A 25528-nucleotide genomic window follows, 5' to 3' on the forward strand; every position below is an offset into this window, starting at 1 on the left:
AAACTCAATAATCATTGTTAGAGAGGCTGTATATCACAGTAACTGAGCCCGTGAGTTTTGGAGTCATTCCCGCTTTCACTCATTCATTCAACAAGCATTTAATGAGAGGCCACTTTAAGTCAGGCACTATTCTATCCTGGCCTCACAGAATTTACATTCCAGTGTAAACAATAAACACATTAAATAATTATGCAGTACTTTATAAGATGATAAAATTTTATATATGTGTGTGTGTGTGTGTATATATATATATATATAGTGATATGTATTAGGGGGTAAAATAAAGAGCAGGGAAAGGGATTGTGAGTGAAAAGGAAGGGAAGGGAAAAGCTATGACACTAAATAGGATGGAATGGGTAGACCTCCTTTACTCAAGGTGAGATCTGAACAAAGACTTGAAAGAGTTTAGCAGTATATCCAAGAAACTGCCAGAACGTTTTCCAAGTGACTGCACTACTTTATATTCCCACCAGTGTTTGAAGATTCTGATTTCTCCACATTCTCATAAACACTTGTTATTATCTGACTTTTTTGGATGTGAAGTGCTTTGTGCTTTGGTTTACATTTCTCTGGTGGCTGTTTTTTTTTTCACACTCTTGATAGTGTCTTTTGAAGGTCAGAAATTCTCAATTTTGATGACATCCAATTTATCAGTTTCTTTTCTAGATCACATCTTTTGTGTTGAACCTAAGAAATCTTTGCCTAAGCAGTTGTCACAAAGGATTTATACTATCCTTTCTCTAAAGAGTTTTAGGTTTTATATTTAGTTCTATGATCTATTTAGAGTTAATTTTTTCTTTTACTGTGGTACAAAATATGGATCAAAGTCCATTTTTTGCATGTGGATATCCAATTGTTCCAGCACCATTTGTTGAAGAGGGCCCTTTTGCCACTGAACTGCTTTGGTACCTTTGTGAAAAATCACTTTAACATATGTGTATGGATCTATTCCTGCACTTTCACAGAGAATGTAGTATATAGTATATAGTATAGTATAGTATAAAAAGTACAAATTCAAATCCCTACAACCGCCAAAGTAACAAAAGTGTGTAAATGGGGCAAGTTTAAGCCAACAGGAAGAAGTGGAGACTATGTCTTACTGAACAGAATACATCCTTAAAGCACTGAAATTCAACAGATATTAAAACACTGTTGAACAAACAAAATGGTGTGTATATGTGGTTATGGGGTGTGTGTACGAAAAAAAACACTGGTATATTAACATATTATGTTAAACATATATCAAAAATGGAAAAAAGCTAGATAGAGAGGAAAAGGTTAGAGAGGCAGTTTAAATCAACAGGTAGGGGCGCCTGGGTGGCACAGCGGTTGGGCGTCTGCCTTCAGCTCAGGGCGTGATCCCCGCATTATGGGATCGAGCCCCACATCAGGCTCCTCCGCTATGAGCCTGCTTCTTCCTCTCCCACTCCCCCTGCTTGTGTTCCCTCTCTCACTGGCTGTCTCTATCTCTGTCAAATAAACAAATAAAATCTTTAAAAAAAAAATTTTTTTTTAATAATAAATAAATAAATCAACAGGTAAAACGGAGGGAGTACCAGAGAGGGAGAAAGATGACACTAACAGACGGGAGAAGAAACTAAAATGTCGGATACCAGACTGAGAATTAAAGGGGGTTAGGCCAAATTTTTTTTAAATGTAAACTCTACTCATATAATATTACTAACATTTCATAAAGGTAACCATTAGTTTGGCTCAGTTAACAACAGTAACAGAGTCATTTGCAAACACAGCTTAGAGAACTTCTGTGGTTGCTCCTCCTCAATTACAAAAGGGAAAAACCTATTCATATTCATAAAGAGAAAAAACACATTTTGTAGGTCAGGGTCCATGTCACTTGTGCCTTTAGAGCCTGCAGAGCAAGGTTCAGCCTGTTTACCACCAGGCAGCAGACACGTAGGAGGTCATACTCAGGCAGCTCAGAGGTGACTGACTACCGCTGGCTGAGCCGCTATGGCTGCTCCTCCGTGACAGACAGAATACCTTCTTTCTTGAAGGAAATTCACTGAAGGTTCCTGTTTCTTGTTTGTTTTTGTTTGTTTGTTTTTAACTCCTGATCCAAAAAATTAAAGAACAGGTATTTGCTTTGGGAAAAAACGCCAAAAATTCTGAATGAAATTATAAATCCATACTATAACTTTCAGAAATCCACCAAAATATTAACAGCTTTTGTCTAGGGATAGGACTATATGTGGCTAGTTACTTGCTCTAAGTTTTATTCCCTTCTACTTTTAAATATTTTCCCCTATATTCTACAATATTGCATTTTCCTTTCCTAACAAGGGGGACAAAAACAACCAAGCAAACAACACAGTAAGACAGCTTTCAACCAAGTAATATAACATGAATGACCTTTAATCTCTCAAAATACCGAAGGAGAAATAAATTTAACATGGGTGCCAAAGTAAATGTCCCAAAATAAATTATTCCTAAATGCACATTTAATAATTTAGGAACTTCAGAAGAAATATGTTTTTAATACTATTTTTTAAAAATTAAAGATAAGCTCTTTCTTAATGCTCAACTAGATTTAACGGCTATAACTTATTCTGATGCCTGGAGTTTGAGCAAGGGTCAAGATGTGATAAGCACCTTTATTTCTGGCTCACACATCTGCTTCTTAATCCAATAAACACACACTGTCTTTGTCTTTGAACTATCAGTATATATGAGAACATAACCAGTACTACAGATTCATCTAACACTCACTGTACTATACTTAACCATATTTACTTTGTATAAATGATCACAAATGTCTTTCAATGTCAAAATCTTAAACCATAAAAATTTAACTTTCTATTTATGTGTACATTTTACTACCCTAGTATATTCTATACCAATTTTATTAATTGGCTAATATTATTTAAGGTCACAATTGCTAGAGACTAGAAACTTATTTACTTGCTCTACATAGAATATAATCAAATAAAATACAGGCAATGAAGACTTTACCAATGCTTATAGCATTGTGTTATTGCCAAGAAATTAAAAGTTGCTACTTTTCAACTAAACTTGTCAAATGAATTATGGGTTATACCAGAATAAGTCAGACACAAACCTGGAGCCACACAGTTCCAGAAGCCCATTCATTTGATAGTATAAATGTTTCCTTATACATTTCAAGGGCTTCTAAAATTGGCCAGAGAAACTGCTAAACCTAGTAAGTGCTCATCCTCTAGAACCTGATTAATTCATTATTTTAGATAATGCTAAAACTTGGTGGAGGAAATGTAGGGAAAGTAAAACTCTCACACTCTGTCAGTAATGTCTAAATTGGTGTACTTCATCAAGTAATGTCAAATGATTCTCCAAAACTGAAGAGGCATATACTCCTCAACCAGTGATTCCAATCCTACACATATACACACACACACCCCCTACGTGTTCTCTATAGAAATTCACACATGTTCACAAGAAGAATGTTCAGGAACGGTCACTGCAACATTGCCTAATAATAAAAAAGATTGGAAACTACCTAATAACTACCCAAAGACAAACGAGTAAATTACGGTGTAACCACGCAATAGAAAAATGTTGAGGGGAAAAAAGTACATTTCAAGAGCATATTGCAGCATAATATGTATCTATACTTTTAAAACATGCAAAACAGTTACATTATTTAAGGAAACAAATATATTCAGGATAGTGTTTACCCCTAGGGAATGGGTAGGAAGGAAAAGTGAACGAGAATGGTGCACAGAGGGTTCAACTCCACAGTGTTTTACTTCTTTTAAAAAAAATCTGAAGCAGCGGCACCGGTTAAGCGTCTGCCTTCAGCTCAGGTCATGATCCCAGCGTTCTGGGATCTAGCCCCACATCAGCAGGGAACCTGCTTCTCTCTCCTTCCCTCTGCAGCTCCCCCTGCTTGCACGCGCACTCTCTAATAAATAAATAAAATCTTTTTAAAAAATCTGAAGCAAATACAGCACAATGTAAAGATCCAATTAAGTAAGGTGGATGGTACATGGAATAATTTTTCTACTATTCTTTACTCTTTTCTGCATGTTTGAAAAATTTCCTATCAATTCAAGATCTACAAAGATCTGAACTGGGTGGGTTCTATTTAACAGTCAATATCTGACCAAACGTAAGTAAAGCCAGCAAAGAAGCACCTGTGACAGAAGATTATTTTCACAAGAACTATTTCCATTTGGATGCAAGAGGCATATGCATGCATAGGCACAAATCATCTAATTAAATCCCCAACAACAGTGTGAAAATGGACGTATTATCCCCATTTGACAGATAAATGAGGTCAAAGAAATATGGTATCTTGGATAAGGTCATATAGCCAATAAGCCACAGAGAAGAGTCCAGACAATTTGTAGGGGTAAAGCAACTTTCACAGTAACTCTACAGAGTTTCAAAGGAATGGGACATGCAGTTTAGTACACCATTAAAAAGGGGTTTCATTTGATCATAAGTTCAATATGAGCCCCAAAGATATGGCTACCATAAACTGCTTAATTCTGGGTTATATAAAAAGAAACAAAACAAACAAAAAGTATCAGCCAACCATACTTTGTACTACTATGTGCATACGTGAAGTACTGACTTTAATTTTAGATGCCAAGTTTTAAGAGGACATTGATAAAATGGAGAGTTGTTACCAGGGGCAATATTCCAGCTGAATTAAAGAATAAATGTTCTAACCGTTAGTGTTTTAAAACTGAGCTGAATTGCTCCAGGAATATAAGCATTTCTCCTACTGTGCTGGTGGATATAATGCTCTCATTTAATTATAAAACACTGTGGGTTATGATTAGTCAGTTCCGGCTGCTATAACAAAATACCACAGACTGGAGGGCTTAGACAACAAACATTTACTTCCCGTAGTACTAAAGCCTGGGAAGTCCAAGATCAAGGTGCCAGTAGATTCCATGTCTCATGAGGGCCCTCTTCCTGGTGTATAGATGCCTGCCTTCTTGCTGTTTTTTCACAGGCTAGGGAGCTGTGTGGGGTGGGGCAAGCTTTCTGGTATCTTCTTATGAGGACATTAATCTCACTGCGAGGACTCTGCCCTCATGACCTCATCTAAACCTAATTACCCCCAAAAGGCCCCACCTTCTGATAATGGCACACTGGGGGTTTAGGGCTTCAACATATGAATTTTGGGGTGACACAAACTTTTCATCCATAACATGATATAATCACCAACTCTTTTTAACTTAAATTGCTACAGGAAAAATAAAATTGAAACTGCGATAAACTACTGATAAGCTCGATAACTACCATTTCCCTCTGAAACATTTTTTATTTATAACATGATTTTTTATTAGGTAAGATTTCCTAATGTAACTACTGCATTATAGTGCAATACAATTCAGTGAACTAACCATCTTTGAAAGTGTCCGGAAAGAAGTTGAAAAGCCTTTCTGTCACAGATGCTGAAGCTTCTACTCTGGTAAGAGGTTCGACTGTGTGTTCAATAAACTTCCTCCTAATTCTCACATTTTTGTTAAGTGCAAGGGTTAACACAGCTTTGGTAAAGAAACTCCACTTAAGACCAACAAAATACTCATTAGCAGGGAGTCAGAGGTGAAACTAATGAAGTGGCAGGAAATTATATACTGATTAAAATATTATCAAGTGAGGTGAATAAGAGGGTCTTGCTGGTGTGCAGATTTAAAAAATAATAAGTTTTATCTCTACTGCAAAAAGAATTGAAATCTACCTCATACCATACAGAAAAATTAACTCAAAATGTATAAAGGCATGTTAAGTGCTAAAACTATAAAACTCTAAGAAAAAAATAAGCATAAATTTTCATCACCTTGGTTTAGGCAAGAGTTTCTTAGTTATGATGCCAAAGACACAAGAAAAAAAAAAGATAAACTGGACCTCATCAAAATTGAAAACGTTTGTGCCTCAGAGGACATCATCAAGAAAGTGAAAACACTATGCACATGATGGGAGGGTGTATTTGCAAATCATATATTTGAGATGATAGAATATATAAAGAACTCTTGATATCCAATAATAAAAAGGCAAGTAACCAAACTTTAAAACAGACAAAAGATCTGAGTAGAAATTTCTCTCAAAAAGATGTATGAATGGCCAATAAGCACATGAAAAGATGTTCCACATCTTAGTCATTAGGAAAGGACAAAGGAAATTACAATTCCTCTTCATACTTGATAGGAGAGCTAGAATCAAAGAGTCTATAATAATAAGTGTTGGAAAGAAGATGAAGGAATCAGAACCCTCATACACTGCTGGTGGGAATGTAAAATGGTACAGCCACTTTGGAAAACAGTCTGTATTCCTTAAAATGTTAAACACAGAGTTACCATATGACCCAGTAATTCCACTCCTAAGTGTATTAATAAAAGAAAGGAAAACACACATCCATGTAAAAACTTGGACATGAAAGTTGATAGTAGCATTATTCATAACAGTCAAAAAGTAGAAATAACTCAAATGTCCATCAACCATTGAACAGATAAATAAAATGTGGTCTATCCATACAACAGACTATTTTTTGGCCATAAAATGGAATGAAAAGCTGATACATGCTACAATCTGAATGAACCCTGAAAACATTATGGAAAGTGAAAGAAGGGAGACACAAAAAATCAAATATTGTATGGTTTCATGGGATTTCTTTTGGGGGTGATGAAATAGTCTGACATTAGTGACAATACTTGCATAACTTTATGAGTGCACTAAAAACTACTTTAAAAGGGTAATTTTATGATATGTGAATTACATCTCAAAAAATAAAAATAAAAATAAATAGGAAGGGGCGCTTGGGTGGCTCGGTCAGTTAAGTAATCTGACTCATGATCTCAGTTCAGGTCTTGACTTCAGAGTTTTGAGTTCAAGCACCACACTGCGCTCCATGCTGGGACATGAATGAATGAATGAATGAATGAATAGCTTTCTTAGGAATATCACAATCCAATCCTAAATATTTCACCATAGTAGATACAGAATGACAATATGATTCCCAAAATAACTGGGAACAGAAGAACTGCAATAAGCACAGTACCAAGAACATGTGTCCAGGTCAAGCCCCGGGGCTTTCTCATAAACACATTACCAACCTTTAGCAAAAACAAAGCACATTTTCCTACACTCTGCACGTCTGCCTCAGGCAGACATCAGTCATCAATCACAACATCCTCTGCCTTCGAGCTGGAACTGACAATGGATCTCTTCTCAACACAGTTGTCCATGTACTCCTTATCATCAAATGATCATCGTGGATAACAAATTGCTGAAGGTTAGACCTGAAGGTACTAACTTCACGCCCATTTCTCTTGCCTGTTACACATGCAAATATTGTGGTTAGCACTTTAATTAATAGTTTTATTAACTATAAAATATTTCAGACATGCAAATAAGGTATTGAAAATAATTTTAACAGATATACCTACTATCTGGCTAAAGAAACATTACATTACAAATTCAGTTAACACTTTCCCTACTTTTAATAAATATTTATCCTTGTAGAAAAAGAACTGTAACTACATTCTTGCTCTCTCAGTTAAAAATATCTGTAGTAGCCTATATATGTGGCCCATGGAGTAAAACCAAGACATCACTACTCACCTAGAGACTCTTAAGCGACCTCTGACATATGACATTTACCACACATAAAATCTCTATCGCTGTCAATTTTAACGAGAGAAGGAAACTCTCCCACATGTCAACAGCAGTAGTAATGGAAACAGAAGTTAGAAAGTGACCAGAGGATTCTTTCCGTCCACACTTTTCACTATCACTTAGCCAAAGGCAAAGACCTCCACTTTCACCTTTCCTGTGTTTTGCCAGACCGGCACACTTCTCATTTTAACATCTATAATATTTCTCAAGGCACTTTCACACACAATATCTCATTAACCCCACAAGATAGATAAGGCAGCTCTATTTATACCCCCTTTTACAGACATGGAAGAACAGAGCTATTAAGAGCACAAGATTGGAGTGAAGCAGGGCTTGAATCCCTGCTTCACTACTCAGCAATGTGAACTGCAAAATAAAGATGATAACGCCTGCCTCACAGCATAGTTATGAGGATTAGATTGCACAACGTAAAGAAAGTGCTTAGTACAGAACCTGGTGTAAAATAAACACTAAAGGAATGGTAGCTGCTACTACTATTGCTGTTAATTAGGCAAGATCAAATAGCTCCTAAACACAGGAGCCGAGGCTGAAACTTAGGTCTTCTTTGATTCCACACCAAACAGTTTCATTCTCAAATGGTCACCAGGAGTCCTACTGTATAGCATAGACTCTTCCATTTGCAGGCAACACCTCCCTTTTCTCATCTAGACACCAAGGTGATCATGTTAGGATTTTAAGAATCAAAAACCAGTATCAATACCAACAGCTGCTAACGTCACCAAAAGGCAATCAAACCTTATATGTGTCTCAAAATACTATCTATAAAGTTGTCTTGACTCCCACACACAAAATTAAGTCTTAATCAAGCTTCTATGTCAAACTACCAATTTATAGGATACACAGAGGGTAGAGAAATATGTTAAACTAAAGAGAAATCCAGATTGTAACAAATTCTATAGGACAAACCACCCATGTTCTTCAACATATAAATTCAAGGGGGAAAAAAAAAGGAATCTACAAACTTAAAAATGACTTAAAAGACATTTCAGTCAATCCTGATATCAAAAAAACTTTTTTGATTCTCCCCCCAAAAAAGGCATAGCATCAGTCCCATGTATTATCTGCTAGGGTGAGAGAATATACTAGAGACATAACCAGAAATATTCAGGAATATTTAAGGCTTTGGGACATTTCTTTTTTACCCCTTGCAAATCAGTAAATCAACATTCTGGTTTTTAAAAGAAAGGCAGAAACAATACATACAGCTTTTACTCTTTCTGTGTTATATCTATGATAAAAGTCTTAAACTGAAGAGTATTTTTTAAAGACTACAAGTTTATAGGTTTTTTAAATGATCCTCCCCTAACCCTCCCCCAATCTACAAGAGATGGCTGGATCAAAGGTCAAGGGAAAAAACAAACAGGAAAAGTCAGGAAGGAACACTTTTGTAACTGAAGCTTAAAAGAAAACCCACAGCATCAACAGGATTAGCTGTCAACAGGAACCTTCCCAGAAGTAACCCATCCCATGATGAGATTTGAGGTATCTTAATGAAAATTACAGCACCTCCGTGTCATCAAGAAGCAGTCAGTTAAGGTAAACTGAATGAAAATTAATCTGAAATTTCAACATGGGCACCTGCTGTAATGCAGATTACTTGTTCATATCCATGGTATTCTAAAAAAGATGTGAGACAGCTCACAGAGAGCATTAGAATTAAAAAGAAGGAAGTGATGAGATTGGGGCAAGGAGAAAATGAGGGAGGAAAGTAAGATGAAGTGAGGCATAAGTTGGCCACACAAACTATATGCCACAAGGTCCTATAAAGTTGCAAGGGAAGGACTGCCCATTTGACTGAGTTCCCTTTCACGGAGAAAAATACCATGCGCTACAGGAGTCATGACTATGTAATACAAGCAGACCAGCTGATCAGGGAAAAGGCAGCTTTTCCTGGTACCAAGGCCCAGGGAAAAAGTTACTACATGGGTTCAAACAACAATAATGGTGATGATAGCAGCTTGTACTATATACTTAAAAATGGTGAAGGTAGTAAATTTTATGTTATGTGTATCTTACTATAATAAAAAAAAAATGGGGGCGGGGGTACAGCAGCAGCTCTTTTTCACTGCATGTGTGCTGGGCTGGGCATGTTCCAAGCATTTTACATGTTTAAACTCACAGAATTATTCTTTTTTTTTTTTTTTGTAAATTTATTTTAGGTCTGTTTTTTCCCCAGTTTTATTGAGATATAACTGACATACAGCACTGTTTAAGTTTAAGGTATACAACATAATGATTTAACTTATATATATTATGAAGTGATGACCACAATAAGTTCAGTTAAATCCATCATGTCGTATAGATACAGAAAAAAGGAAAAAAAATGTTTTCCTTTAATTTGTGATGAGAACTCTTAGGCTCTATTCTCTTATTTTCAAATATATCTTATAGCAGTGTTAACTATAGCCATCATGTTGTACATTATACCCCTAGTGCAATGGAAGTTTGTACCTTGGGCCACCTTCATCCAATTCCCCAGCTCCCTACTCCTAACCCTTGTAAACTCACAGAATTCTCACAACAACCTTGTACAGGTAGGTGCAATTATTACCCTACTTCTCAGATGAGAAAACTAAGGCACCAAGAGGCTAAGTAGCACACAACTAGGAAGCAGCAGAGCCAGGCTTCCAGCCCAGGGAGTCTGGCTCCAGAGTCCACGCTCCAAACCATTACATAACCCCTCAACCAGAATGGTGTCTCCTTTTGGGCAAGAGCATTCACATCAGCTATTAGCTCATTTTGTGTTCAGTCTTAATCTTTCAGACAGCTGCTAATAGCAATAGTAGTAGCAGAGTTACAACATCAACAAGGGCACTAAGATAAAGGAGATAGCAGGCTCACAAGAATTCTATAACAAGAGTATAATAAGAGAAGTACTAAATTTTATAAAGCTGTTCATTTTAATCACCCTTAATAAAGGTTGATTGCATTATACCAAATAACGATTCTGTAAAGTAATTCTAACCCAGTCTAAAACAACGCAATCTATATACTTAGCTTTCTGGTATTCTGGCTTGATCCAAATAAAAACTGTTTCTAGAGCAGTGGATTGAATGTGTTTAAGCAATTCTGAGAAGAGTGCTGTTTCTGACTGGTAGGTTTTTGATAAGAATTGGGCAGGAGAGTAAGTGGATACATACTCGCTAGAGCAAAGCTATTCTATACTGCCAATTACAGGGGGACTAAATACTTTCATACTCAAGTACAGAGTCACGTTAATACCCTTTTATGAAAATTAAGGAGCCTAACCGCTAAAGATACCTAGCTTACGTCCATGGAGAGGTGGGTTGGCTGCTAAGAAAGTATTTTCTTATAGGGCCAAAATTTTCCTCTGAAAGTGGTTCTGATTCTGCACCAATGGACAAACCAGTCATTTGAGTCAGAAAGCTCTATACCATTCAGTGTACTCTCAGTGATTCTGAACTAGAAAATTCTCATAACAAAGTCTCCCAACATTCATCTCAACCTTAAAATTAACCTCAATTGAGCACTCACGGAACATCCATCCAATTAAGGTATGTATCCTTGAGCTAACTAAATGAATTGGGCAGTTATATAAAGTTATTAGATATAAACCAGTTAAATGTCCAGGGATATCTGTAAAATATACATACGATGTGAGTTTTGGAGTAATAGATATCTCAAATTTTTCTTTCTGAAATAACTAGGTAGCAAGGTCAGCTGCTTACCAAGGCCATTCCTAGTTAATGTAAATACAACTACATCATAAGCACATTATAACTAGGAAGCAATAAAAAAAAAAAAAAAAGACAAACATCCCAAAAGGAAAGTGAACGGTATGAATAAAAGAACCTTAGGGGGAAAAAAATCCAACATACAGTAAACATCTGATAAGATGAACAACTTTTTCAATAGTCAAGGAACTGCAAATCACAACAATGCTATTATACCATTTTCACCCATCAAATAGGGCCCAAATACAAAGGACTGATAATATCCAGAGTTGATAAAGATGGGGGAAAGCAGCAACTATCATATACTGTTGGTAGAAGAGTAAACTGATAAGAGTTTTTGGGGTAACATTTTGAAAGGACATGAACTTTTTAAATGTGCATAACCATTAATTCCATAAGTATGTTCTCATACATGCATAAAAGCACAAACTAGGATGTCTACCAAAACATAACTTACAACAGCAAAAAACTCTGTATCTAAATGTCCATCAAAAGGGAGAAAAAGACAGCTAAATTACAGAATATACACCTAATGTAATGCTATGCAGCATTTTATGCAACGATAAAATGGCTCCTTCATATTCTGACACAAAACAATTCCCATGACATTAAGTTTAGAAAGTCTATAACAATTCAAGAAATATGATCCTATGGCGGGGTGGGGAGGATAGGGAAGAAAGGAAGGATAGATGCCAAAAGGGGTCTGAATTAGTCAGAACTTTCAGCTCCAAGAGACAAAAACCTGATTCAAACTAGCACAAGCAAGTCAGGCAACTGATTAGCTCATTTAACTGGAAAATATAGGATGGATCTAATTTAAGGTTCAAGTGGATCCAGAGGCTCCAATGACTCCCCACACTCACGCATGCAAGCATGTGAAAATGTGTGTGATTGTGCATTTCTGAGCGTGAGAGAGACACTCTGTCTCAGTCAGCTCCGCTTCACCCTATATGTTGGCCTCATTCTTTCCTGTAACAGACAGGCTTCCTTCATGTGGCCAGGCACACTCTATCTCAGTTTAGCAACTCCAATGGAATAAGCCTGTCCTTTGTCCAACATCTGTTTTTCAATCTCAGGGAAAGGCTCTGAACCTGTATTGGTCAGATAGCTATTTTGCAACAATCACTGTGTCCAAAGAAACTATGACAGGGCGCCTGGCTGGCTCAGTCAATAGAGCATATGACTCTTGATCTGAGGGTTGTGAGTTCAAGCCTCATGTTGAGTGTGGACCCTATTTTTAAAAAATAAAGTAAATATAAATAAATACATCCATACATCCATACATACATCTCTCCAGCCTACGTCACATGTCCATCCCTTGGCCACCAGGAAAGATACTGTGACCTGAAATGGCAGGGGAGGGGTGCTAAATTAACAGCTGCCATATAATTCACTATAGAGACTTTCACCTGTTAACTCTATATACTTCCATTTCTTTGAATTTGTTATTAGAATATAGTCATGATTTACATATATGGCTTATTTTTCATTTAAAAGAGAATGCTACTGGAATGCAGTCATAAAGAAAGCCGAAGGTATAAAAAGTTCAGGGTTGATGACTTTAAGAATAAAACTAGGAGGAAAATAAGCCTCACGTATAAATAAGAAACTGGGCTTCCTAGTCCTGCATACTTGGCCAACATTTTCACCACCACCCAATAGTCCTTATTGAACCAAGCATTAAAAGACAAACGAAAAACAGAGAAAACAGATTTTAATTACTTAATTACATTATGTTGATAAGAGGGAGGGAAAAGACCTCCAGGGACTTTAAGCAGAAATATTATGAAATCCTCGGACAAGCAAAAGGTCTCCAATAGTGTCAGAAAGCCCTCTCTTACTTTTCCCACCCTACAATGTCATCAGCCAAACAGTATATGTAGAAACGCTCAGGATCAGTCTTACTGAAACCAAATAATCACTTTCTACCTGTTTCAAATAGATAGTCTAAAGAAGGCAGCAAACCATCTAAACTAAAACAATGTATATTACCTACCCCTAAAGTAGAGACATCATTAAAATTTCTCCTTTAACTGTCCCAAGGCCTACTGTTGAACAAGTTCTTTTTACAAATAAAAATAAAAATCCCAGTTAGACTGACACATAAAACAATTCCTCTTTACTTCGATGACTCAAGAAAAGCCTACCAATTCTGGTATTCAATCACCTCTCTAAAGAAAGCCAATTCTACTATGGTAAGACATTTATTGCTCACCAAGTATTTCTTGCCCACATTTCCTAGCCCCTTAAGTAGTTGCTCTGCGACTACTACCGACCAATGGATTACATAAGAGGAAGTGATGAGGATCTCTTCAGGGCCAAAGGCAAAGTAACCAAAGAGGTTCCATGTTCCAGATAGTGCACCAAACATACTTTATTATTTTAACTACAGAACCCTTTTTTCCTGTTCCAGGAAACTATGCTGAAAGTTAATATTCCAGATCCCACAAATCTAATTCAAATTCCACTTCCTCCAAGAAGCCTACCCAGCCTATGCCAGCCTCCTAGCATTATCATTAACACACTAGGTATATATATTACAGGTAAAGAACTATAAAAGCACTATGGTACTGACATAGAACTAGTACAATAAATGCTCTACCCCCTATAATTTACAATGTGGTTGCGGCAACAGGACACATGTAAAAACAGAAATAAGTATACATGATAATAAATAAATTTCAAGTGATTGCTAAAAATAGTAAGTGCCACAGGAGTTTCCACATATTTCAGTTAGCAAGTAACTAGATAGTTATATATACCCATATGACATCCTTTCTATGATTTTTTAACTCATGTATGATTTAAAGCAAATGAGATTCCCTTATGGAGATTATAAGGGCAGAAACCGTAAGATACAGTAACTTCCTGGCTCCCTACAGCACCATACAAACAATAAGTATTCAATAAAAATATAGTTTTTATTGAGAAGAATGGGCTGAGAAATTAAAACAGAAGTATACGAATCCCCAAGACATTAGAAATTTGTGTCTCCAGCATGGCAAAGGAGAGAGAGAAAGGAACACGAGTTTTTCTATTACCCATGGCAGGTAGAACTCTACACTGAAGAACAAAGACTCACCAGGCTTCCCTAGACTTTTGATCACAGCCCATGACAGCCACCTTCTTAGGCTGTAGGACTACATGCTCTCCAGGCAATATCTGATATCCAATTCAATTTCCCAAATACCCTGAAACCAGTAAAGAGAATCCCTGGATAGTACGTACAAAGTAATCCAGGCACACGTTAAAAAAAAAAAAAAAAAAAAAAGTCTGTTTCCCTAAGTACATTAATAAGTAGCATTATGATTTAATCACTGTGATTTATCAAGTGCTTTACCATCTATGTGTGTGAACATTACAAAGGACAAAATATAAAGTATAATTCCCTTTTGTCATTCTCATACCCTAATTTGGGAGACAGGACACATGAAAACAAAAAATTCCACATAGTACAAGGCAGTAAAGTATCAAATGGATAATAAGGAGAATAAATATTAAGAGAGTTCGTAGAAGGAAGAGATTACTTTCAAATTTCATATTCTGAACAATTCACAAGCCAAGGTGGAATCTCAGCTGAGCTTTAAAGGATAGGTACAATTTCAAGAGGCACAGAGTAGGGTAAGAGAGAACATTCCAGGGAAAAGACTACATAAAGCAGTAGAAACAGAGAAGCCACAGGGATGTTCAAGGGACAGTAAACTGACAATTTATTTCAAACAGCTTACTAGGGGAGAATAGTGGGAAATGAGACCAGAAATGCAGGCTGGTGCCAGACACTGGAAAGCTTTAAATGCCAGGCTAAGTAACAATTTTATCTTGACAGTAATGAAGACCCTTGGAAGGTTTTTAAGCAAATAACACAATGAAAATAAAAATTAGGATGATCACCCCAAAACAAAATTTAAGATAGACTTAAAAAGGAACTCACTGGGGGCAGTGAGACCTACCTTGGACACCATCGCAATAATTAGGCCTAAATCAGAACGACAACAGTGAGGAGAAAAAGGAACAGATCTAAGCAGCTGATCAAACTTGGAAAGTGTTTCTAGCATATGTCAAATCAGACCCTAAGGACTCTAGAAAGCTGAGATTCAAATGCTAGAAAGAAAGAGTTTAAAAGCACAGCAACTGTGAATTCCAGCCTACCCAGCATGGTCTCCCTACACTTGAACTGATACTGGGCTCTGCCATACATATATGCAATTCCCATCTCCACACTCCTACAAAAGGTCCACTCTTTTTTATTGGGGTTTAGGGGGACAGAGGTGGGAAACGATATATAAGAGCAGCCAAGTGATGAAGACCAGGTAGTTGTGCAACAAACAGAATTCAAACATCTGTAAAGGCCAAAGGCAGTGTAATCACATCTATTGCAAAATGGAAAAATAGACTGCAAATCCAGTCATACTGCGGGCTTCAGTAATGACATCAGATATATCCATTAAACTTGGCAAGAGGGTAAGAGTGGATGAATGGAGTTATTGAGGTCCCAGTCCTTAACAACGGAGGTTCTTAACCTTTGGGGAGGTCTTGAACCCTTTTGGGAATCTGGTAAAAGCTATAGACCCTCTCCCCACAGAAATGCACACACTCATAAAATTTTGCATGTAATTCAGAATATTCACAGACCCTCTAAATCCTATCTAGAGACTCTGAAGTCTTTGAATTACAACACTTGCTAGAAAATACTGATAACCATTTCTTATTATATACCCCACAGTTCAAAAGTTTTTGAATAGGGAGCCATATATGTATGTATGTATAATTTATATACAGTGCACACCAGACCAATAAATTATGTACCTTGTAAAGCACACACAAAAATAGAAATTTAACAGAATGACATTTCTTATAATAAAATAAACAATTCTAAAGCATTTATTTTACTTATTGATGACACAGTTTTGTGCTATTCCTACTAAACACTATTATTAATACCACTATTTTTGGTGAGAGTAATGTGATTGAACACGGTATTATTTTTAAATTCTGCTTTCATATTTTGTAATATGGCAACTTGAGGTCTGGTTCTACATTTCAGTTCATTTTTATAATAAATAACTATTTTATTTGGTTTTAATGGTTATAGCCAAAAAATATATATTTCACAAAGATGGGTAAAACCAAATGAAAGAATGGCATCACTTGCTGCACTGTATAAAACAAATATGATATTCAATTTTCAATCCCACTGACCATTTATGCAAAGGTTTTTGCTAAATTCAGCTAGTGCATTTCCATATTTTCTGATGACAGCCAGTTGTTCTTCCTAATATATCAAATGGTATTGCTTTTTTATACTTTCAGCAGATAGGCTCAAAATCACTAAAACACCTAATTTTACAAGGCTTTTATACAGGTTAGAAAATTTTGTTTCCAAGTTCAAATGTATGTATAAAAGCATTCTTAAAGTTACACACATCATTTTCAGCAATTAAACCCAATAATGATGGAAACAGTTCCAAATATTCATTTCTAATAACCTCATCTATAACACTGAATTTTATTTTGTTCTGAAAGGTAGTTACTTTTTGAGTCACTGTTAAGAACCTACCATCATCCCAAAGGGGCAGATAAAGTAAGTATGTTTATTTTTCATAAATATCTGCTAGGCAGCATATTACTCACAGCCACTTGTCACAGAAAATGTCAGCAAATTTGGAACATCTGTTTTTGTGAAAGAAAAATGAGTAAGTCACCTTTAAGTTAGACAATTCTTAAGACCTTTGCCTTAAGATGACCAGTTAACCTCTATGAAATACAGATCTGCACAGTGACTCTCTCCTGCAATACAAAGTATGCTGAGAGTCTACTATCCAACAAATTTGAAAATCCAGTTACCTAGGACCCTATAAACTGTAAAACATCACAAGAGACTGAAAAAAAACTTCCTTACAGACCCCTACTATTTCCCCCATTTCCCAGACAATTTTATGTAAACTGTACTGTAGACACCATGGTTCTAACTATGCCTGGGTTCTCAAGGTTGTCAAAGCGCTCTATCGGTATCCTCCAACCAATTTCCCTCGCATGCTAGCAAAGCTTGAAGGAGTTATCTTTAAAGGTACTCTATTATATTGTCTCCATCTCTGAATTACTACCAGTTTGGCAAAAGACACAACTGCAGCACATTCTGTGACACCAGTTGTCTTCAACACTGTTCCCTCAGTGTAATGTTGGCTAGCAGTTCAGTCAAATAATAGACAGGGCTAGAACAAGGTCCAAGACTCTTCATGACATATCCTGCCTTAAATCCTTTTTGGAACATGGCAGGGCATAAATAAATCAGTAAAATAAATCATGAACTATATTGAGAGCCAGGGACTTTCAACTTACATGACCAACCTCACTTATACAGAGAAATACACTTATATTTATACAAGGAGATGACATTTTTATACTTTAAAAACAAGTCCGCTGCATAAATGCCAAATGATAATACGCTGTTTAAAAAAAAAACAGCTACTGCTTTAAAAAAAAATAAAAAGTATAAGCCAGTGAAAAAGATTTTGTACTAACTTCTATCAAAAAAAAAAAAAAACCACCACATAATCTGTTCTCAAATATACATAAAAATGAGTGAATAAGTTCCTAGTGTGGTAAGCCTTACATATGGAATCATTTCAAAAACTATGAAAATATAAAATTTGGGGTGTAAAACCTGCCAAAAAAAATCTATGTAAATTTGGAAAACTGACATTTCTCATAGATCTCATCCAGATCTGCATACTTCACTGTTCCCCACCACCTCCCTCCATTAAAATCCTGCAATGTCTTGCTACTGCACCTACAGCGTCTGGTTCCCTCCTCCTACTTCAGCTGGTGCCACCCTCCTCCTTGCACTTTCCCCTTTCGTTACTCCTAAATAATCCCAAGCTTTTCTGTCCTTTCATCTTTGCTATTTAATCTTCCTTAATATACTGCTCTCCTCACCCCCACTCATATACAAATCATCGCCTGCCTTCAATGTTCTGGTCAGAACCCCAAGCCCTGCATGAAACCTACTCTGATCACTCTCAAATGAGAATAATTGCTCCCTCTCCTGAATCCTCAAAGTATTATTTCAGACCTCTCTCATAGCACTCATCACATCCAATCAGTATTACAGGTATTTGTGTGTTCGTCTTATCACCTCTCTTAGGTCATAATCTCCTGAAGAACAGGATCTGTATCTTATCTTTTAACTTCCCTATCTTTTAACAACACAGCACCTTGAACAAAGTAGGTACTTATATAACATTGTCTTGAATGAATGATTGAGTGGCTACTTAGAAATTCAATTACAGACTTCCTGTACCACCTGGAATGGAGAGGGAGGTATGAGACTCTGCACAACAAGCAACTTTCCCCCCCAGTTTCCTCCAAACAAACTCACCAAAGTAAAGCCAGTATGACACAGACAGGTGCTTTCAAAAAGCAAGGACATTTCATCCTTCAACTATCTGGTCAAATATAGTGTGATATCTTTACATACACTCACATAGAATATCTTCCATTAAACAATCAAATCTATGGTTGATAAAAGCATGTAAATATTTTAACCATAGAGGCAAACTAAAAATTTAAGATGTAATATATTAAAGCTATCAGAATGTGATCAACCATTCAAAGTACAAGTGGAGGGGCTCCCGGGTGGCGCTCAATCAGTTAAGTGTCCAACTCTTGATCTCAGCTCAGATCTTGATCTCCAGGTCGTGAGTTCAAGCCCCACACTGGGCTCCATGCCCAGCGTTGAGCCCACATTAAAAAAAAAAAAAAAGTACAAGTGGAAACACAGAGAATGACCAAGCAATTTATTCTAGATGGGGAGGGGAAAAAAAAAAAACAAAACACCTGAGCTTTAGCTATTTAAATGCTAACGAAACCTGAGAGGCACAATTTTATTGCTAAGAATCCAAAACCAACCATTCAAAGATAAGCTTACCTGGACAGAAGCACCAAAGAATCAACATTACTAAAGTACAAAGGTGAGATCAGAAACAGCACGAAAATCTTAAAGTGACACTATCATTAAGTAACTGGTATATATGGGCTCCCGAGTCATCAGAGAGCAAGGAGATTGCAGGAGTCTCCACTGCAAAGGTAAAGAACAGAGAAAGCCCAAAAAGGAAAGGAGGGCTACAATGTGGCCAACTGTGGCAAACACGCATGGAGAAAAGCCAATTTAAAGGTATGCCTGTGAAGGGACACCTGACTGGCACAGTTGGTTAAGCCTCAGACTCTTGATTTCAGCTCAGGTCGTGGTCTTGGGATGGTGAGATCAAGCCCCTCCAAGTCGGCTTCAGAGTCTCTCTCCCTCTGCCCTTCTTCCCCCCCAACCCCTGCAAGCGCTGTAAACAAATAAATATTTTTTAATAAAATTAAATAAAATAAAAGGGATGCCTGTGATTTCAGCTCAGAAGACCCTGGACTCAAATGTCATCCCTAATACCTACAAGCTGTGCAATCTTAGACCAACCACTTAACCACCCTGAGCCTTGTTTCCTCATTTATAAAATGTAACATGGAGAACAAGCACAGTATCTGAGTACAGTGTGTCTTGGAGACAGCACTCAACAAATATTTGCTGACTATGAATAAGGGCCGTACAAGAAAAGCAGACATTTCTCTCCAGGCACTTTTGTAGTTTTTGAGAGAGCAGCCTTAAGTAATTCCTGATTAATACTTTATTGCAATATTTGACAAATTTTTGGCCAAAAAATAAAAAATACTCCTTTCCTCCTCGCTTACACATTACTTAAAAGCTTAACTAAAATTCTTAAAATTTAAAATCTTCGTAATAACTTTCAAATACTAAAACAAAACAAAACCTCTCATAAGGAAGCCTGGAAGCCAAATACCTGGATTCTTGCCTAAGTAACGCCACTAAATACATGACCCATGAAAATTACTATATTTGCCAGGCCTTAGTCTTCTCGTCTGTAATATTAAGGAGGTTGTGCTAAATTACCGTTAAGGCCCCTTTACTCTAAATGGTGTGGTTGTAATTGGGTGATGGGCATTAAGGAGAGCACTTGATGTAATGAGCACTGGGTGTAATATGCAACTGATGAATCACTAAATTCTATCCCTGAAACTAATAATACAGTATATGTTAACTCAACTGAACTTAAATAAAAAAAAGTTTTTAATGAATTTTTTTTAAATGACGTAGCTCATGCCATCTCAAGGACTGTTCCAACCTAATTAGGAAAAACAATTCAATGTACAATTTTAAAAAAAGGATTTCTTTCCAAAAGAAAGAAAAAGAAAAAAGAAATAAGAAATTTATTAAATTGAAAAAACTGAGCAATTGATGCTAACGGAGTGATTAAAAAATCCCGCTTTCTAGAGTACATACTGACTTTGACCCTGTTTTGGAAGGTCAAGAGATAATGGAAAAGGAAACAATTTAAATAAAGAAAATGAAACACATAAAATCAGAGCAAGATATCTACAGGTGATTATAACACTTTCTTCACTTGTGTAGCACTTTACAGTTTACAAAGCATTTCTGCACACGCCATCTGCAGCAAATATTCTGGAATGAGAAATACAAGAACTGTTTAAATTATTTACATTTGATAAATTTGTCCACAGAAAGTCTCCGCTACAAACAATAACACGAAAAACCATTTTGGAAAGGAATTTTTAAAGTATTTCTGTGTAGGATGAATTAGGCAAATGCATGCAGGCAAACAGCTATAAACCTACAAGTCACAGAATTTAGCACAAGGAAAAAATGTGGAATCAGTCCAATATGCTGATTTAATGATAAAGAAAGTCAAGCCCCCAGAGTCATGTGACTCTCTTCACTCCATGTGCAAAATGACAGTGGAACCAGATTGAAGAACCAAAAATAAAGGGGGAAATCCAATTTGCAGAGAAAAGAACAGAATTTGGTGATGAATTAGATAGCGATGCGTTTAAGTTATGTTAGTGTAAGAAAACATTATTAAAATCTTACTTTGTGCCAATCATTATGCTAGACCTATTTTGTTATTTAATAATTTAAAGATCATAACAATATGAGAGTAAGTACACTATTCCGATTTTACACATGAAAACCTGGGGTTTAGTGTGGTTACGTAACTAGCCCAAGGTTCCATCTACTAAGTATCTGGAAGAGCCAGGACATCATCCCTTTCTGAAGTCAAACCTCCATTTCCAAAAGAAACCTACAACTTGCCTCAAAAGTATAAGCTAGAAGAGCAAAGTTAAAGTATCACTCTGTAAACAGTGGACACTGCACTGTTATTAGAATTCTGGTCCTGTTTATAGGTGTATTTTGCCTCTATGCCCGCACCCACTGCTATCAGTCTCATCTGTCTGTTCCCAATGGTCGGGTCCAGGATGTCTCAGTAAAGCTAAACTTCCCAGCACTCCACTCTAAAACATCCACGGGGAGAGATTAGATCAAAATACATGTAAGATGAAGGTGACTGGAGGGTGATTAATTTCAAGTCCTACAAAACTCAAGTCACTATAGCTTCTGTTTTGGCACAAGCTATTTATCTTCAAAATATGATAACTATACTAAGCTTTTCTAAAAGCCTGTCACTTCAAGGAGCCTCAAAAATACTGTGGTGCAGATGGGGGTATGGGGGAGGAAGCATGGATACAACAACCCACTCTACTTGCACCTCCAAATTGGATTTATATGTTGATGTCAGTGTTTTGTAATAATTTCTCTTCTTCAACCACATATCCTGCGGAAATATAAAATAACCATTTTTCTGGGGCGCCTGGGTGGCACAGCGGTTAAGCATCTGCCTTCGGCTCAGGGCGTGATCCTGGCGTTGTGGGATCAAGCCCCACATCAGGCGCCTCCACTATGAGCCTGCTTCTTCCTCTCCCACTCCCCCTGCTTGTGTTCCCTCTCTCGCTGGCTGTCTCTATCTCTATCAAATAAATAAATAAAATCTTTTAAAAAAATAAAAAATAAAAAAATAAAATAAAATAACCATTTTTCTATATTCCAAATATCTATAATCCAAGTACTGTATGCCCATAAAACATTGTCCAGAACTACAGAAATATTCCTGCACCTCTTTAAGCAACCAAGTATAGTACCCAGTTGCCACTAGGCCACTTTATGACCTCTAACCCCATAAGTTGAGAGAAAGGTACAAAGTCTAGGTAAAATATAAAGAAGGGAGAAGAAGGAAAGGCTTGGAATGACTAGACCTCATCTCGAATGGTAAGAAAAGAGATCAGAGGCCACAGGGCCCATTCCCAGTGACGAATGACCAAAGGCTAAACTAGTGATTAACCAAGGAAAGAAAAAACAAAGAAGTCCTTTCCTATAGTCTAGTCTGTCCCAGAGGGTAGGAAAGTTGTACACCGTGAGAAGAATTTTGTGCGGCTCTGAAGCCCAGACCCGATTCGACTCCTGGATGGCCTGAATTTTCACCCACTCCCACACTCCCATCTGTACCTGATATTTTCAGGTAAGGTAAGAAGGAGCCCGCCACGTGGTTTTGGACCTCTGCCACGAAAGCGGTTGATGGCCCACTGAGAATTCTTGTGATTATCCTATTTGAAGGCAAAAACCACTACCAAGATAATAATGAGCATCGTAGGGCTCTCCTCCCGTGCCCCAAGACTTACGGGTAGTGTGTGCTTATATTGACCTCCCGTATTTGCCCTAAAAGGAAAGCTATGTTAGGCCATAGGGTTTAAGGCCAACTCCAAAGGATATGCCACATAACAATCAAACAACGCGGAGCCCTTGGAGGATGAGGCAAAAAAAAAAAAAAGAGAGAGAAACTCAAGTAAGGAACAGAGGTAGTATCTCTCTAAGAGAAGGTATATAAAATTGATGACAACAAAGAAGGGAAGGCTAAAAGTCTTTGAAAAACAATTAGAAATCACATTGTGATCTATAATCCAACAGAGAAAAGATTTTCAGGGAATGTCCAATATCCTCTCTCCCACACACCACCTTTCAGCACCTCTACACCACCCTCATCACTTACTCAGTATTTAGTCCTGGTGAAGAACAGTCATTGGATTAGCAGGATCAAGAGTACATGCAGAGAACATTCCATCCTGAGAACATCTTTAAATTATTTAGGCTTGTTTACCACCCTTCTCTATAGAGTAAAAGCATGAAATGTTGCCAGCGCTTTCACAATATATACCAGTCAGCACCATAGCAACCCAAACCTCTGCCCACCAAAAGATTAACACATACACACAAAACAGGATATTCAACAAAAATTAAATTTGACCCTAGACTCCCTCAACAGTTAAATGTCTTAAGTAGTAGCAGTATCTTTATATCACACCCACTTCATGCTACCCTTACAGCTTCCTGGCATAAGCAAATTCTTGGGATTATACAAACTGCTGCTTCTGTTTCCAGCCCAGATTTCTAGAAATGAAACCCTAGAATTGAGGGAGAAAGAAAAACAAATGTTGGCAGAAAGAGGGAGGAAAATGCATTGTCTATATAATCCCAGTTTAAGTGGAACAATCACCATTAGTTCCATCAAGCACTTTTTTTCAATAAAACCACTTACCCAAAAATGCAGATCTAAAATACTCCCTTGACTTAAACCACACAAAAAGCAATTTAATAGACACAATCCTACAGATTTTCTCAGAAAGAAATGAGGAAGAGGTTAACTACAAACTATGTCAAATTCAAGTTTTGCACCTTGTAACTCAGACTTCCTTGTGAGTTAAATAAACGTAATAAATAAGCAGTGCAACATGTCTACAAAAATCAAACCAAACACCTGTTCTTACAAGCAACACCCTCCATTTTCTCTCCAAACCATGCATTTCCCTATTCAGGCCCCCTTTTTGATCCACTGTTCCCAAAGCATGAAGTCTGAATAAGAAATGGAGGGAAAACATTTCAGATGCTAGTTCACAAAACCAAATTAGACCTTTCCACAAAGTACAGGAGATAAAATAGAAACACATCCAAATTGTACCTCGTTTATGACAAATAGTTCAAGGAATGACCATTTATTAAGCTGAATCAAACCCCGCTGCTACCTTTCACCCAAAACTATTTCTAGTTCAAGAGCCAAAAGACCCAAGCAAATACTTTCTTTTCACATTATTCTCAACATGAAGAAATCTGACCCCCCCCTTCCTACTACATCATAGCTTCTGTGAAACAAGCTGAGAGGCCCCTTTGGCCAACTTTTTTTTTTTTTTTTTTTTTTTTTTTGAGCCTAACCTCCAACCAATTCCAGAAGAGACAAACCTCAAACAAATTTAACCCCTGATATCCACCCCTTCAGCAGTACAGCAAGCTCCACCACGGCGATGTTTTACACAGACACTTGAAGATTTCTTAATCACTGAAGTGTAAGCCTCAGCCCTCACAAATCATCGCCACACAGATTACTCTTGGCATCAACAGAGGGTGCTGGGACTGCAATTCACTCAAGAACCCTTCATTCACCATCACCATACTCGACGTTAAAAATTCGCCCTCTCAAAAGAAAAAAAAAAATGTCACCTTCTCCACAAGGACACCTGCCTCTTCAACGTCTCACAGTGAACGAGGAGAGCCAAGCAGGAAAGGCTAAAACATCCTCCAGCTTAAAGTTTTCCTCCCCAACAAACTCTGCAGCCACAGCACCGTGGACTGTCCTTGTCACACACACAGGCTTTACTGTCAACCTTCCCGTCTCCCTCTGACATTGTCGGTGTCTAGACCATGGGGGTGACTGGTTTAAAAAGCAGCAAAACGAACAAAACAAAACAAAACCCACAGCTGGGTAGTAAGAACTGGGGACCCTGGTGTCCGGTTTCTCCGTTTCTCTTCCGAGAGACCAAAGGGCGTCTCGAGTTCTGCCGCTGACCATTAACCAGTCCCACCTACCGATCGTCCAGTTAACACGTCGGCTCCCCCTCCTTGGCCCTTTCAGCAGACTCCTAGGAAGGGGACCAAACCCTAGCCCTACAGCAAAATCTCATTTATCCATCCCCTTTCTACCTCCGAAATCCCTCGCCGGGAGGAGAAAGCAAGTGCGCCGGGGTAAACAGAAGCGCCGTCGAAGGCTGCGCTTGCGGAAAGGCACGCCATGGTCATCCCCATTTCGCAGTCCGGGCAAGCGAGACTCGGAGAGGTTGCCCGGCTTGCCAAGGTCACCGCGCGCGCCGGGGCCGAGGGGCGCCCGCGCCGACTTCCGGCTCCCCCTCTCGGCGGCGGCGGCGGCGGGGAGCGCCGGCGGGCTGGG

General features: G+C 37.7%; 1 protein-coding gene across 4 annotated transcripts in view; it reads right to left on the reverse strand.

Annotated features, from left to right (window-relative positions):
• NCOA1 (nuclear receptor coactivator 1) overlaps positions 1-25487 on the reverse strand; it is a 241787-nt gene extending 216300 nt beyond the window's left edge. For 3 of the 4 annotated variants that reach the window (XM_034659815.1, XM_034659816.1, XM_034659817.1), the window contains exon 1: positions 25285-25486. The gene's annotated coding sequence lies outside the window, so the exon portion shown is untranslated. Of the gene's footprint in view, positions 1-25284 lie in introns of all 4 variants that reach the window. The other variant, XM_034659818.1, reaches the window with a different exon arrangement.
• Positions 25488-25528: the final 41 nt, after the last annotated feature.

This window comes from Ailuropoda melanoleuca, chromosome 4 (assembly GCF_002007445.2).
Source record: "Ailuropoda melanoleuca isolate Jingjing chromosome 4, ASM200744v2, whole genome shotgun sequence".
Lineage (NCBI taxonomy): Eukaryota > Metazoa > Chordata > Mammalia > Carnivora > Ursidae > Ailuropoda > Ailuropoda melanoleuca.